The sequence below is a fragment of the Gracilinanus agilis genome, chromosome 5 (genome assembly GCF_016433145.1).
Source record: "Gracilinanus agilis isolate LMUSP501 chromosome 5, AgileGrace, whole genome shotgun sequence".
Lineage (NCBI taxonomy): Eukaryota > Metazoa > Chordata > Mammalia > Didelphimorphia > Didelphidae > Gracilinanus > Gracilinanus agilis.
In genome coordinates this window covers 307,308,838-307,321,670 of record NC_058134.1, presented here as the reverse complement: position 1 = coordinate 307,321,670, position 12,833 = coordinate 307,308,838, and the positions used below count along the sequence as shown (strand labels likewise).

Sequence of the window (12,833 nt, the reverse complement as noted above, 5' to 3'; positions counted from 1 at the left end):
CCTTCGAGGAGCCTCCAGTCTGGCAACTCCTGGCGCTTAGTGCTCGTGTGACCTTGGATAAGTGACTTCAGCCTTAGTTTCTTCCTGTAAAATGAGGGGGTTACACTGGTGGCCCCCAGGGACCCTTTCAATTCTGGGCCCCCTCCAGGGGAGGGAGAGTCCCCCCACCGGGCAAACCACCAGGCCCAGACACCGAGGGTGGAGCTAGAAGGGATGGCCTGTAGCCTGTGGCCTGAGGATGTGGAGAGGCCCAGGAAGGGGGCCCAGAAGAGGCTGCTGAGAGCCCCCCGAGCGCTGCCGAGTTAACCTGAAGAGACAGGGTAGCGTTTACTTGGGGAAGGCCTTGAATGTCTGACCAGAAAGCTTTTGTTCCCTAACTGGCAGAAAGAAGGGAGGAGATGAGCTGGTTTCCGGTGGGCCTTGATGACCTCTGAGGTCCGGCTTGACTCCTCCTGAGTTTCTAAAGTCCTGTGTTTGGATAGACGGGAGAAGGGACGTCTCATTCCTGGTGTTTGCAGCCCAAGGCCGAGCGCGGTGCCTGGCACAAAGCAGGCGCTTAAGACACGTTTACCTCTTCAGCGAAGCATTTCATGGTGCCGATTCGTCGAGGAGCCGCGATCCTGAGCTGGGACCCTTCAGCTCTGGCCATCGTCTCAGAATCGTGTTTTGAAATGCCTGAGACAGTGTCTAGCGGGGCTGCCAGGGACCGAAACCTCTGTCTAGACCCAGGCTCCCTCCGCAGTCTGTCCGCGGAGCCTTCAGAGGGCCCGGCCCAGGAGGCTCCTTGCAGAAGGGGTCTGGGCTCCCTTTGGCTTCTCAGTCGCTTGGACCGGTTCTTCCATTTCAAATCTCCCGTCAGATCAGCTCACTTCCTAAAAGGCAGCTAGTAAGTCACTGTAATAGAAATTAGAGACATTCAAAGTAAATTCAACGAGCAAATTTGTGGCTGTCTGAGTAAACTCTATTTTTCATTTGGCAAACACGGTCATTTTAGGAGCCCGTCAGGTTACGCATAGCACGTATTTATGCCCCCAAGCCCACAAAAGGAGGTTAGCTTGTACTTGGCACTTAAACACTGTCTTACGGAGGGAGGGAAGGGAGCTGCTCTCTCTCTGCAGGTGGGGCCCGGCTTTCAGGGATGTTCACATCTAGTTAGAGGATCTTTCCTTTCCCCTTTTCCTTTCCTTTCCTCTCCTCTCCTCTCCTCTCCTCTCCTTTCCTTTCCTTTCCTTTTCTTTCTTTTCTTTTTTTTACATTTTTAAACCCGTAACTTCTGTGTATTGGCTCATAGGTAGAAGAGTGGTCAGGGCGGGCCATGGGGGTCAAGTGACTTGTCCAGGGTCACCCAGCTGGGAAGTGTCTGAGGCCGGATTTGAACCCAGGACCTCCCGTCTCTAGGCCTGACTCTCCATCCACTGAGCTACCCAGCTGCTCCCTAAAGCAGGCCTTTGTGTCCTCTAGGCTGGGCCAGCACCAATGCCAGGCATGTACTAGGCATCTCACACATTACTGTGACTGTTCTTGGAAGTGGCCTCCTGGGCCGAGGGAAGTCTCCACTTTTCTCAACAGCTGGACTCTGGGCTGGGAGTCAGAAAGCCCTGAATTCACACTCGTGTCTGCTTCCAGCACTTCCTGCCTGTGTGACGCTGCTCCCGTCTGAGCCTCTTCTTCCTCTCTAAAATGGGGGCCATAAGACATTCGCTCTCTCGGCGAGAGAGCGGCCTCGGACCCTGGCTGCCACCCACCCCTGAAAGCCGCTGCCCCCGCTTTGGCTTCAGGCCCGGGAGGGGCTGCAGGTGGCTCTGAGGGGAGGGGGGCGCCCGTGGGTGCATTTCTCCTCCTTGGAGAAGTGTTACGTAGCCAGCATGCCGTCCTCGGCTCCAGCTGCAGACCCGACGGCTCCCTTTGCCTTACGTGGCTCCTGGTTTGCTCTTTGGTGTGGGGAGTTATTTGGCCACAGTGTAAATGCCCGCTTCGATGATCCAAATAATTCCACATTCTGTGACGAGACGTAACAAAGATGTAACTTCTGTGCGTTCTCTTTCCTTTAAAAACGGTGCCCCCTCTCTGCCGGGCCGGGAAATCGAATCCACCCGCCCGGGGTCCCGTTCCCGTGGGGTGGTGAGTGGGGAGAAGAGGCGCCCCGCGTGGGAACGAGGACTGTGACGAGCCCGGCTGAGCCTCCTTTTCTAAAATGGAAAAAAATCATCTCCCTTCGAGTGTTTGACAGGCGGACAGAGGACCGTTATTAAACAGGTGCCGAGCTTGCTGCGTTGGGCTCGAAATGGGATGCTCGCGAGGGGCAGGTGGGCGCGGGGGGAGGGGTCCGCTCTGTTTCCGGGCGTCCGCAAGGAGGGCTTATTGGGATAGAATAAGGAGACACGTTTTCCTTTCCTTTTGGGCGCCGAGATGAGGCCCGCCAGACGGGATGCCCCCGCCAAGGGGGACGTTCGTTGCCCGTGGACACCGCTTGGGGAAGGCTCTTCCCTGCCTGTGGATGGCATCGTTTCACGGGATTGGAAGTTCCAGGAACGAGGTTGAGTCCCAGCTCGGCCGGGTCTACTGTCGAGTCGATCGCTGAGCACTTACTAGGTGCCGGGAACCGGGGTGATCCAAAGGGAAAAAAGGCCAAACGGCTCAGCGTTCCATCAGGAGACGCAGCATGTTAGCAAAGACAGAATAAAAGCAAGGAATGTCGGGGCAGGGGAGCAACTGAGCAACCAAGGGTTCAGGTTTGGAGCCACAAGAATCTCGAGTTCAAATTCCAGCTCTAATGCATCCTCGTGGTGTGCCCGTAGGGCGGTCACCATCCCCATTCCCCGCCCACCTCAGTTTCCTTTTCTGTAAAATGAAATCTGGGGCTTCTGAAATCTCTTCTGATTCTAGAACTTTGACCTTTTCATAATCTGATTGATTCCATGGGGTGGATAAATTGCTTTTCCTCCCCAAATCTCATTTTCAACTCTAAAATGAGGGGCGTGGACTCCCTGAGCCCCCCAAAGCCCTTTCCAGCTCTTGATCAAGGAATATGACTCTTTTGCTTGTCAGCTTTGTATCTCTAGTATGGATTACCTTGTGTGCCTTTAAAATTACTTTTTAATATTCATTTACGAATGTTTTGAGTTCTAATTCTCCCCCCTCCCTTCTCCCACCTATTGAAAAGGCAAACTATATAGGATATCAGTTCTGCGAAACATATTTCCATATTGGCCGTATTGCCATCCTCCAGCCTATAAACAAAGGAAGCGTTAAAAATCTGCTTTATGGTGCAGTCGCAGGTCGTCATGTCTCCCTCTGGAGACGGCCAGAGAGCATTTTTCAGCACGAGCCCTTAGAAACTGTCTTAGACCATCGTCTTGCCGAGAGTCGCTAAGCCGTTCCCAATGGCTCATCACAGTATCCCTCCGCCGTGGACAATGTTTTCTTGGTTCTGCTTGTTTCACTCTGCATCCGTTCATGTCTTTCCAGGTTTTTCGGAGCTCCTCCTGCTCATTGTCTTCCATCACAGTCTAATCCCGCCACTTGTTCAGCCATCCCCCAATGACGGACATTCCCTCACTTTTCTCGTTCTTTGCTATCCGTGTCTTTGTCCTTTTCTTTGATCTCTTTGGTTTACAGATCCAGCAATGATATTTCTGGTATGCAGTTTTATGGCCCTTTGGGCAGAGTTCCAAGTGGAATCTGGGCCTGGCCTTCCTCTGTGGATGTCACAGAGCATTCTGGAACTTTCTGCTGCCCCCTTCCTGGAATTTTGTTTTCTCCCCTGAAAATGAGTTTCCCTTCCAGAATCTTATTTCTTTGTCTTTCTTTCCTTCTCTCATTCTTTTCCCCTTTCTCTTTTAAAAAATGTTTTTATTGATTTTCCTGTCTTTTTTTTTTTTAATTAAACCTTTACCTTCTCTCTTAGAATCAATACTGTTTATTGCTTCCAAGGCAGAGGAGCAGCAAAGGCTAGGCAATTGGGATTAAGTGACTTGCTCAGGATCACCCAGATAGTGTCAGGTCAGATTTGAACCCAGAACCTCCTGTCTCTAGGCCTGGCTCTCAATCCACTCAGTCAACAGCTGTCCCCAATTTCCTGTTTTTTTTTAATTGCTAACGTTTTCTTCCCAGGTCTCTCCCTCTTTTTTCCCCTTCCAAAAACCCAGCTCATCTAACAAAGAATTTTTTATTCTCCTTTTTTCTCTCATCCTGTCTTTCCCTTTTTTTCCTTCTATATGTTTCCCTCCCCCAGTGGAACATGAGCTTGTGTGCAGCAAGGGCCGGTTTTGCCTCTTTTTATCTCTAGCACTTAGCAAAGCACTTGGCACATAGTAGGTGCTAATAAATTCTTATCCATGGTTGATTGGAGGAGGAGGAGGGATGCCATAACAAAAACCCTTTAGGCATTAAAAGACAGTGATTGTGTCCTGACTGAGTATTCTTCTCTAGGCCAAGCATCCCAGAAACCAACTTGCAGAGTCGATTTCCCAAATTTGGGGGACAGTCAGTAAACATTATTTATAGGCTCTGGAAGTAGGCAGGGCAAAATGCCAGAGAATCTTGTTTAGGAGGCTGGGCCTGGCCAGACTGGGGAATGGAGCGGATACTTTTTTTTTACTTCTTTTTTTTTTTACTTTTTTTTTTTTTAAACCCTTGTACTTCAGTGTATTGTCTCATAGGTGGAAGATTGGTAAGGGTGGGCAATGGGGGTCAAGTGACTTACCCAGGGTCACACAGGTGGGAAGTGGCTGAGGCCAGGTTTGAACCTAGGACCTCCCGTCTCTAGGCCTGACTCTCCATCCACTGAGCTACCCAGCTGCCCCTAGGAGCGGATACTCTTGAGTTGAATCAGGTCCGGGCACTTCCTCGAAGGGAGAGAGACATCCAGGGCACAATTCTCCAAGCTGCTCATCATTTGATTTTAGGATTGTGTGAGAGAACCTTTTGTTGAAACCCAGCAGCTCTGGAGTCCTGGAGAAGGATCAGGGTTCAAATTCTACTGCTATTGCCTGTGTGTTGTTGGGTGAGTCACTTCAAGTCCTCGGGCCTCAGTTTTCTCATCTGTAGTGAGGAGGAGAGAATAGAAGGACTCTGGTGTCTCTTCCAGACCTTTTTCTAGGATCTTGGGATTCAGGAAATATGGTAGAATAATAGGAATTGTTAGTACATCAGCCTACTTGTTATACTCTCAACAGTGTAGGTAGGAATTCTTCAGTTCAAAGCTCTTTCATAGAAGGGCCCTTCTTTTTTCTTTTTTTAAACCCTCACCTTCCGTCTTAGAATCAATACTGTGGATTGGTTCCAAGGCAGAAGAGCAGTGAGGGCTACGCAATGGGGGTTAAGTGACTTTCCCAGGGTCATATAGTTAGAAAATGTCTGGGGTCAGATTTGAACCCAGGATCTCCCATTTCCAGGCCTGACTCCCAATCCACTGAGCCACCCAGCTGCCCCCAAGGGCCCTGCTTTAAAATAAAAAGGCAGGAAGGAGGGAAGGAAGGAAGGAAAATAGGAAAAGCAAGGAAATGTTTTACTGCTCTTAAAAAGTTTCTTGAAAATGGAAGAGAACAAGTTCCTTCTTCCTTTAAATACATCTGAATTAATTTTCCTGAAATATTTAGACCATATTATGAATCGGACTTCTTTAAAAGGAACTAAAGCCTTCATCTTAAAGCTGGATAAGTGACCCTGGAGCAGGCAGGCCCCATCGATCAGGCCTCAGTGGGGAACTGGGCGCTTCGGCTAAGGGGATTTTCTAAATAACTGAAGTAACTCCTTTAATTGATTTGACATCTTTTAATTTAAATCAGTTTCAAAATGAATTTTCCTACAGTGCATCGGGAGCTCTCTTAAATAGGCTCTACTGAGCAGAATGCTAAGCATCACTTCTATTTGTATCCCCAGCCCTTAGCACAGTACAGAGCATCCCTGAAGCACGTCCATCAGTTCTTTATCGAGTTGACCTTTTCTGATGATTAAATGCTATCATTATGAAAACTCTCCGGTCATGCAAGGACTCGGGCCATTGGAGGGCATCAGAAAAGTGACCACGTTGGAGGGAAAAGACCTGAAGCCCTGCCAGCCCTGAGCTTTTGTGATTCTGGGGCATTTGAGGATGACAATGGGTAGGACGTGGGACCTGTTTTCAAGTGGTCCAAGGGCTTAGAGGGGAGGGTTTAGGCTTGCTCTGCTTGGTTCCAGAGGGTAGAACCACCGGGAGCCATAGGGTGGAGGCAGATGCAAATTCACATTGAGATAAAGAGGAGGGGAGACAAACAAACCAAACAAATACCAATGAGGACATTCCAAAAGGAGAATGGATTTTGGGGAGGGGGCCCCCCATCACTGGAAATCAAATGGAGTCTGGGGGACTAATTGCCAAGGCGATTACTGTTTATTTTGAAGTCTCCCTGGTTTCTGAGAGTCTGTGCTCTGGATGGAGATAGATCTTTCTAACACACTGCCTCTGTTTTTACCCAGAATAAAGAAAGGGAAAGGAATTGGGCTTGGGGTTTCATTCATAGATGGAACTTTCAGATGATGAAATATCCTTCGTCATTGCAAGCCAGAGCCTTTCCTTCCATTTTTCCATCTTTCCTTCCTTCCTTCCTTCCTTCCTTCCTTCCTTCCTTCCTTCCTTCCTTCCTTCGTCTCTCCCTCCCCACCTCCCACTCACCCCTTTTAGAATCAACATTATGACTTCCAAGTCACAGGAGTGATAAGGGCTAGGCAAAGGGGGTTAGGTGATTTGCCCAGCTAAGAAAGTGTCTGACCCCAGAATTCAACCAGGTTCTGTCTCTACGCCTGGTTCTCCATCCACTGAGCCACCCAGCCGCCCCCCCCCCCCCCTTCTTAGTGCTGCCTAGAATCCTGAGAGGCTGAGTATCATAGAGCCGGGGTCAGGAGATGGTGTCCTGAACCTCTGGAAAATGGTGTAAAAGGTTTTGGCCTTTATGTGCTTTTTACAAATATTTGCTTTTTATTTATTTTAACTTTATAGGAGAATTTATACATATTTATGGTGTTAAAAGTTAAAATGTTATTATGCAATACTAAAGATTCTTTAATGCATTTCTGAGTTTCTAAACTTTTTCTGGCTCATCTCCTGGCCTTTGTGTGTTGTTGAGGCTTCCACAAAACTCCTCCCCAAATTCTCACTTAATTTCTTATGCTGAGCCCCCGAATATTGAAGCTGTGATGGGGAAAGGCATGCTGTGGAAGGGCTACCTGTAATTTGTCTGACGTCACACGACTAGTGTGGGTTAGGAGCTGGATGTGACTGTCTGCCTGACTTCTCTTTCTACCAGATTGTTTCCTCTTGAAAAGGAGAGTATATTAAATGTAAATTAACTTTGTGTGTTTTAATAGAATAGATTTCCATTAAAAGCTTCTGTTTTCATATCACTGGAAATTTATGTCCCTTCCCCTTCCCAGAGAGCCACTTTTATAACAAAGAATTGAGAGAGAGCGAGAGCGAGAGAGCACTATGTGGCTCAGTCATTTGAGAGCCAGGCCTGAAAATGGAAAGCCCTGAGTTCAAATCTAGCCTCAGACAATTCCTAGCTGTGTGACCCTGGGCAAGTCACTTAATCCCAATTGCCTAGCCCTTATGGCTCTTCTGCCTTTGGAACTGATATTTAATGTCAATTCTAAGGGTTTAAAAAAAGATTTAAAAAGTCAGCAAAACTGATCAAGACATAGAAAACATTCGATATTGATGGGTCCGCTCCTTCCTTCAGTGCCTTCTAATACTTGTTCTTTTGAGCCCGGCTGAGTCATTAGCATTTTTCAGCAGTCAGTTTTGATTGTTATTAGTACATGAGCATGTTTGAGCCCCTTCCTGTGTGCAGAGCACTGGGCTAAATTCTGAGGATACGAGCAGAAAAGTCCGACGCTGCTGCCCTGGGGGAGCTCCCAGCCTAATGGAGGACACGCTCCACAGGGACAATTTCAGCTAGAAATGGACCATTTTGGGTTGTGGCAGCTAAGCAGGTAAGCTGGTCCCGCCCCTTCTTTGAAGTTCTTTCCCCTGTTTCTGCTGTTGAAGCATCTTGTGGCTGGCGTTTATTTACATTGTTTTCATCTGTTTTCACTCTTGCACTTTCCTTTGTTACAGTCACAGTGCGAGTGGCTTTCCTGGCTCTGCATCTGTCACAGCCATCTTCTCGTGCTTCTCTGAAGTCACCATGTCTGTCATTTCTTGGGCGCAGAGATTTGCCCCTGCAGTCACACACCATGATTGGTTTGACCCATTTCCCGACCGATGGGGATCTATTTTATTTCCAGCTTTCGGCTACCGCAAAAACCGCTGTTTCAGTAGAAATCTTTTGGTGTCCAGGGGCCTTTCTTTTGGTTGATGAACAGAAAAGAAACATCAGAAATAATTGAGCTCCAAAACCCAGTGTTCCATAAACCCAAAAACATAAATTACTTGGGAAAGAATTGGCGATTTGATAAGAACTATGGGGAAAACTGGAAGACAATCTCCGGCTTAAATTAGACTGAGACCAGCATCTCACACTCTATTCCACAATAAATTTAAATGACCTGAATTTCAAAGATCACAGCATAAAAACGAAAAGCAGGCCACGTAAAGGTCTTCTGCAGCTACCGGTACGGAATGAATTCTGAGCCCCACAGAGAGAGAAGCAGGTACAAAAGAGAAAACAGGTCATTGTGATTATATGGATTGAAAAGTTTTAGCACAAACAGAATTAATGCATCTAGGATAAAGGAAGGAAAGAATTTTTTAGAAATGATTAAGTTCAGGGGGCAGCTGGGTGGCTGAGTGGATTGGGTGCCAGGTCTAAAGACAGGGAAGCCCTAGGATCTGGCCTCAGGTACTTCCTAGCTGTGTGACCCTGGGCAAGTCACTTAACCCCCATTGCCTAGCCCTTACTGCTCTTCTGCCTTGGAGCCAAAACAGAGTATTGATTCTAAGATGGAAGATAAGAAATAAAAAAAAATCAATTATTAGGTTTATTATTAAAGTAGTACTATTTATAACTCATAATAAAATTAATTATTAAACTTATTACTTTTTATTAAGCTCCTACTCTATGTCAGGCCCTGTGCCTCACTGATCTTCATAATAACCTTGGGAGGATAGTGCTGCTGTTATCCCCATTTTGCCATCGAGGAAGCTAAGGCAGACAAGGATTGAATGACTTACCCAGGGCCCCTTAGCCAATGAGTGTCTAATACTGCTTTTGAGCTCAGGTTTTCCTGATTCTAGGCCTGGCACTTTTTCTGCTGCTCCACCTAGCTGCCCCTGTTTTACAGAAGAACAAACTGAGGCTAAGATATATTATATTATATTATATTATATTATATTATATTATATTATATTATATTATATCATATCATATCATATCATATCACATCACATCACATCACATCACATCACATCACATCACATCACATCACATCACATCACATCACATTACATTACATTACATTACATTATATTACCTGCCTTGCTCAGATTCATAGTCTGTGACAAAGGCAGGATTTGAATCCAGCTCCTTTAACTTCAGCCGTAGAGCTCTTACCATTGAATCACAGGTTTTTGCCACTGGATTTAAAATTTCAGTGTTGTAGTTTCCTCCTCCTTTTTCTTTTGCCTTTACTGGGCCTTGGGGGCTGGGGAGGCAAGAGAAGGAAGAAAAGGGCACAGAGCTGTGGAACAAAGCCAGTCCCCTGTATTTGAATTTCCAGTGCCTTCCCACTCCGTTCCCTGGATTTCATCTTTACTGATGTGTACATGTTGGCTCTCGGTTAGATTGTACTCTTCTTGAGAACGAGGATGCTGATTTTTTTTTAACCCTTATTTTCTGTCTTAGTAGCAACTCTTAAGACAGAAGGGCAAGGGCTAGGCAATGCGAGTTAAGTGACTTGTCCAGGGTCACACAGCTAGGAAGTGTGTGAAGCCATTCTCTTTTTTAAAAAAGATTTTATTTTATCAATTACATGTAATAACACTTTTCCACATATGTTTTCTGAAGTTATAAGATACAAATTGCATCCCTCTCTTCCTTCCCTCCCCCTTCCTGGACATGGTAAGCAATTTGATCTGGGTTAGACATGTATTCTCATGCAAAACCTATTTCCATATTGTTCATTGTTGTAAGAGAATACTCCTATGAAATCAAAACCCCCAAATAAACTTTAGTGAAAAAATGATCTGCTTTGATCTGCTTCTGACTCCAACACTTCTTTCTCTGGAGGTGGACAGCATTCTTTCTCAGAAGTCCCTCCGAATTATCCTGTTGCTATTAGTGACAAAGTCTTTCACAATTGATCATTCCACAGTATTGTAGTCGCTGTGTACAATGTTCTCCTGGTTCTGCTCATTTCACTCTGCATCAGTTCATGTGACTCTTCCCAGTTCATATGGGATTCAAGCAGTTCATTATTCCTTATAGCACAATAGTATTCCATCACCATCATATGCCACAGTTTGTTCAGCCATTCCCCCATCGATGGACCTTCTTTCCATTTCCAGTCCTATTCCAAAAAGAATAGCTATTAATATTTTTGTACAAGTAGGTCCTTTCCCCTTTGCTCTGATCTCTTTGGGCTACAGACCTCATAGTGGTATTACAGGATCAAAGAGTGTACCCAGTTTTATAGCCTTTGGACATTGTTCCAAATTGCCATCCAGAAGGTCAACCCCTTCTCAATAACCCCCAGTGGCTCCCCATTGCCTCTAGGAGCAAGTGCAGAATGCTTTGTCATTCAGAGCCCTTCATAGCCCAGCCAGCTCCTTTTCCAGTCTTCTTATACCTCATTCCTCACACGTTCTCTTTGATCCAGGTTCTGAAGCCTCCTGGCTGATCCGTCTCTATCTCTGGGCACTTTCTCTGGCCATTCCCTCATGCCTGAAATTCTCCTCCTCCTCTGCTCTGACCATTGACTCCTGGTTTCCTTTACATCCCATCTAAAATCCCACCTTCTACAGGTAGCCTTCCCCAACCCAGCTTCATTCTAGTACCTTCCCTTTGCTAAAAGTGATTTCCTATTTATGCTCTCCATAGCTTGCTTTGCATATATTTGTTTGCATGTGGTCTCCCCATTATTTTGGCTCAATTTGTATCCCTCGCACTTAGCATGGTGCCTGGCCCATAGTATGTTTGTTGATTGATTTATAGGTCTCTGAGAGGCAGTGGAGAGAGAGAGAAGGATTAATGACTTCTCAGGGAGGGTAGAGCCCATCCCATAATCCTTTTTGTCCTTTGATGGCCTTAAGCTGAGTCTGATTGTTGTTGGGATAAAAGCAAAAGCACTCTGCAAATCTCTTGCCTGAGAGAACATGACATTCATCCCCACTCTCAGAACAGAGTCAGAGGTCCTTGGTTCAAATCCTCCCTCTCTTGGTTACTGCCTTTTGGGGAAGTCCCTTCTCCTCTGAACTTCAGAAGCTTCATCTCTAAATGAGCTGTTAGATGAGGTGACCTCTTGAGGTTTCTCCCAGATCTGGATTCCTGTGAGGGCCTCAGTTTCCCCATCTGTTAGGCATTGGATAAAGTGATTTCTCAATTTTCTTCCATTTAAAAATCTTATGACTGGACCCCAAGAAATCATACTCAGATGTTTTGGGGAAAATTAATTCACTCTGTTTTGGAAATGGTCCCCTGAGGCCTAGGTGGGCCTGTTTGATGAGTGAATGAATATGGACTTTCTCTAGGCATCCTCAGACATGTCCAAGTTTCATATCCCATCTAGCCTTCTGGCTATCTGCTTGGCCACCAGGCCACCTGAAGCCTCTTCTTCATCCTCTAGGCACAGCACTCAAATCAATACTACCATCACTTCCAGAAAAGATGTACCCATCAATTACACCAAATGGCTTTGTTCACCACTCCCTGTGACTTCTGGACGCTTTCTCTATCTCCGTCTCTCCTTCTCTTCTCTTCCTCTCTCTCACCTCCTTTCTCTCTTCTCTTCCTCTCTCACCTCCTTTCTCTCCTCTCTCACCTTTCTTTCCTTTTCTCTCTCATATCCCTTCTCTCCTCTCTTCCTTTCCTTCTCTTTCAGCTTCTCCCTCACCTTCTTTTTCACCTTCTCTCTCACCCCCTTTCTTTCCTTCTCTCTCTCATTGCCTCCTCCTCCCTTTCCTCCTTCTCTTCCTTCTCTCTCCCTTTCTTCTCTACTTTCCTTTGTTCGTTCATTCACTTTATGAAATGGTCTGTGGCTAGCTATTCTCTGTACCCCACAATCAGTTAAGGTTGTGAATCCTCTTTCTGGGGGAACAACCTGTCCGTAAAGCCATCAGCCAGTACCCTGAAGTATCTCTCTTTAAACCTCCTTTGTTTACACTTTCTTTTGGGTTTTCTCTCTTTAAATGTTTGCTTTCTGAAGTCATGGAACCAGAGGGATGAGTGTTTAGTGCAGAAGAGTTTGGGGAGGTCTGAAATGAGGAAGTCTCCTATAGAGCAGATGTGGGAGGGCGATTATTATTAGGTTCCTTTCACGTGGGGCTCAGGATGTCCCATTTATTCCGTGTCCCACACGCTCCCACTCATCTCTGCCTGGAAACTGGTTTTCTGTCATGCTACGTGGAGAGCGAAGGCTTCTTCTAGGCCCCAGAGCTGTGCTTGGCTTCGCCCAGGGCCCAGCGTTTCTGAAGATGAGCCAAAGGAGTGGATCCGCCCTTCCTTCCTCATTTCTCTCTGGGTTATGGGTTTCCTTCTTTTAGGGGTGAGCAGGGAGAGGAGGATGTGTGTGGCCTGCGGGGTAGTCGATGGTAGCCAAGATAAGGGTGTCATTTTGCGGTGGTTGGTTGGTGGTTGGTCGTGTATCATGAAACAGCAGCCTTGCCCTCCCTTCGAGGGGGTCAGGCCTTTGGTGGCCTT

At 46.6% G+C, this 12,833-nt stretch overlaps 1 protein-coding gene across 1 annotated transcript in view; it reads left to right on the top strand.

Annotated features, from left to right (window-relative positions):
- Positions 1 to 12,833, top strand: part of PARVB (parvin beta) — a 73,196-nt gene that overhangs the window by 19,789 nt on the left and 40,574 nt on the right. The gene's annotated exons all lie outside the window — the stretch shown is intronic.